The sequence below is a fragment of the Leptonychotes weddellii genome, chromosome 7, assembly GCF_054177405.1.
Source record: "Leptonychotes weddellii isolate Sample4059 chromosome 7, ASM5417740v2, whole genome shotgun sequence".
NCBI classification, from domain to species: Eukaryota; Metazoa; Chordata; class Mammalia; order Carnivora; family Phocidae; genus Leptonychotes; species Leptonychotes weddellii.
This window is the reverse complement of record NC_138375.1, coordinates 126412431-126416347: the sequence shown is the minus strand read 5'-3', so window position 1 is coordinate 126416347 and position 3917 is coordinate 126412431. Positions and strand designations below refer to the sequence as shown.

The 3917-nt window shown below is 37.9% G+C and overlaps 1 pseudogene; it reads left to right on the top strand.

Annotated features, from left to right (window-relative positions):
• The first annotated feature begins 867 nt into the window (after positions 1-867).
• On the top strand, positions 868-2718 carry LOC102746489 (elongation factor 1-alpha 1 pseudogene; annotated as a pseudogene).
• The last annotated feature ends 1199 nt before the right edge of the window (positions 2719-3917 follow it).

Sequence of the window (3917 nt, the reverse complement as noted above, 5' to 3'; positions counted from 1 at the left end):
ACTAAGTCAATGGGATGTTAGCTTGATGTCAAATAAATAAATAAATAAACAAATAAATAAATAAATAAATAAATTTTAAGCACCAAGGGAAAAAAGAGCAATAGATTCCTAGTTGATAAATCATAAAATATAAAGAATTAGAACTTACTTATAATTCTACCACATGGAAGCAACTGTTAATATTTTGACAAACATAATTTATTTTAAAATAGTCATATAATACAATCATAATATTTTGTACCTTGTGTTTCACATACCATCTTTGTAGCTTTCATTTTTTTCTTACTGAATTAGTTATGACTTTCAGTACAATAATGAATAAGAATTGTAAGAGAGGGCATGCTTACCTTTTTCTCAATTTTCAGGGGAGAGTATCCAGTTTTCATTATCACATATAAAGTTTTTTTGTAGATGTTTATTATGAAGTTGAAGTTTCCTTCTATTCCTAGATGGCTAAGAATGTTTATCATAAATGGGTATTGGATTTTGTGAAATGCTTTTTCTGCATCTATTGAGATGATCATGTAGTTTTTGTCTTCTATTCTCTTTATGTGTTTTATAACATTAATTGGTTTTGGAAACTAACTTTGCAATTCTGGGATAAAACTTAGTCTTTTTGTACATTGTAGACATCAATTTACTAATATTTTATGGAGGATTTTTGCATTGTGTTCATAGGAGATATTGGTCTGTAGTTTTACTTTCTTGTGCTATCTTTATTTTGTTTTATGTTATTTTTTTGGAAATTAAAGTAATTGTGGCCTTAAAGAATGATTAAGAAGTTCTCTCCTTGTATATTCTGGAAGAGATTGTCAAAAGTTAGTATCATTCTTTTTTTTCCGCAATGGGTTTGCCACCAGAACACAGGTGTCATGAAAACCACCACTCAACCTAAACCAAAATGGGAAAGGAAAAGACTCACATCAACATCGTTGTCATTGGACACGTAGATTCAGGCAAGTCCACCACTACTGGTCATCTGATCTACAAATGTGGTGGGATCGACAAAAGAACTATCGAAAAATTCGAGAAGGAGGCTGCTGAGATGGGAAAGGGCTCCTTCAAGTATGCCTGGGTCTTGAATAAACTGAAAGCTGAACATGAACGTGGTATCACCATTGATATCTCCCTGTGGAAATTTGAGACCAGCAAGTATTATGTGACCAATGCCCCAGGACACAGAGACTTTATCAAAAACATGATTACAGGCACATCTCAGGCTGACTGTGCTGTCCTGATTGTTGATGCTGTTGTCGGTGAATTTGAAGCTGGTATCTCCAAGAATGGGCAGACCCATGAACATGCCCTTCTGGCTTACACACTGGGTGTAAAACTAATTGTGGGTGTTAACAAGATGGATTCCACTGAGCCAACCTTCAGCCAGAAGAGATAGGAGGAAATCGTTAAGGAAGTCAGCACCTACATTAAGAAAATTGGCTACAACCCCGACACAGTAGTATTTGTGTCAATTTCTGGTTGGAATGGTGACAACATGCTGGAGCCAAGTGCTAACATGCCTTGGTTCAAGGGATAGAAAGTCACCTGTAAAGATGGGAATGCCAGTGGAACCACACTGCTTGAAGCTCTGGATTGCATTCTGCCACCAACTCGTCCAACTGACAAGCCCTTGCGTCTGCCTCTCCAGGACGTCTACAAAATTGGTGGTATTGGTACTGTCCCTGTGGGCTGAGTAGAGACTGGTGTTCTTAAACCTGGCATGGTGGTCACCTTTGCTCCAGTCAATGTTACAAGTGAAGTAAAGTCTGTTGAAATGCACCATGAAGCTTTGAGTAAGGCTCTTCCTGGGGACAATGTGGGCTTCAGTGTCAAGAACGTATCTGTCAAAGATGTTCGTCGTGGCAGTGTGGCTGGTGACAGCAAAAATGACCCACCAGTGGAAGCAGCTGGCTTCACGGCTCAGGTGATTATCCTGAACCATCCAGGCCAAATCAGTGCTGGATATGCCCCTGTGCTGGATTGTCACACAGCTCACATTGCTTGCAAGTTTGCTGAGCTGAAGGAGAAGATAGATCATCGTTCTGGAAAAAAGCTGGAAGATGGTCCCAAGTCCTTGAAATTTGGTGATGCTGCCATTGTTGATATGGTTCCTGGAAAGCCTGTGTGTGTTGAGAGCTTCTCTGACTATCCTCCTCTGGGCCGTTTTGCTGTTCATGATATGAGACAGACGGTTCCTGTGGGTGTCATCAAAGCAGTGGACAAGAAAGCAGCTGGAGCTGACAAGGTCACCAAGTCTGCCCAGAAAGCTCAGAAGGCTAAATGAATATTATTCCCAATACTTGTCACCCCAGTTTTAATCAGTGGTGGAAGAACGGTCTCAGAACTGTTTGTGTCAATTGGCCATTTAAGTTTTTTTTTTTTTATTATGTTAAGTTAATCACCATACATTACATCATTAGTTTTTGTTGTAGTGTTCCATGATTCACTGTTTGTGCATAACACCCAGTGCTCCATGCAGAACATGCCCTCCGCCATTTAAGTTTAATAGTAAAAGACTGGTTAATGATAACAATGCATTGTAAAACCTTCAGAAGGAAAGGAGAATGTTTTGTGGACCATTTGCTTTTTTGTGTGTGTGTGTGGCAGTTTTAAGTTATTAGTTTTTAAAATAAGTACTTTTTAATGGAAACAACTTGACCAAAAATCTGTCACAGAATTTTGAGACCCATTAAAACAAAAGTTTAATGAGAAAAAATAAAAGTATCATTGCTTTCTTAAATGCTTGATAGAGTTCACCAATGAAACTATCTGGGCCTTGTGCTTTCTTTTTTGGGAAGTTGTAAATTATTAGTTTAATTTATTTAATAGATATAAAATAGTTTACTTATTTCTTCTTGTGTAAGTTTTGATAAGTTTGTGTCTTTTTTTTTTTTTAAAGATTTTTATTTATTTGTTTAACACAGAGAGAGAGAGCACAAGTAGGCAGAGCAGCAGAGAGAGGGAGAGGGAGAAGCAGGCTCTCCGCCGAGCAGGGAGACTGGAGCCTGATGCGGGGCTCGATCCCAGGACCCTGGGACCACGACCTGAGCCGAAGGCAGCCACTTAACGACTTTGCCACCCGGGCACCCCGATAAGTTTGTCTTTTAAGGAGTTGGTCCATTTCATCTAATCATCAAATTTGTAGGCATAGAGTGCTTAAACTGTTCCTTTACTATCTATTTAATTTCCATGGAATCAATAAGGATGAACCCTCTTTCATTTGTGATATCCATTCATTTATCAATTTTATTGATCTTTTCAAATGTGCCTTTTGATTTTATTGGTTTTTCACTTTTATTGATTGTGAATTCATTGTTTTCTGTCCTTATTTATCATTCTCTCCTTGGTTTAGGCTTAAATTCCTCCTCTTTCTAATTTTTAAAACTGGAATCCTAGGTTATCAATTTTATACCTTTCATATTTTCTAATATATGGGCTTTATTTACATTTAGTTAGGGAACATTTAAAAAATTTTTGAGACTTCTTTGACTTGTGGGTTATTTAGAGCTGTGTTATTTAATTTCCAAATATTTGAAGATTTTTCCAGTTATCTTTCTGTTCTCTCTTTTCTCCCATTCTGGTATTCTTATTACAATTAACCCTTGAACAACACAGACTTGAACTGCTCAGGTTCACTCACATTTTTTACTTTTTTTTTTTATTTTTTTTATTCTTATGTTAATCCCTATACATTACATCATTAATTTTAGATGAAGTGTTGCATGATTCATTGTTTGTGCATAACACCCAGTGCTCCATGCAGAATGTGCCCTCCTCAATACCCACCACCAGGCTAACCCATCCTCCCACCCCCCTCCCCTCCAGAACCCTGTTTGTTTTTCAGAGTCCATCGTCTCTCATGGTTTGTCTACCCCTCCGATTTCCCCCGCTTCATTCTTCCCCTCCCGCTACCTTCTTCT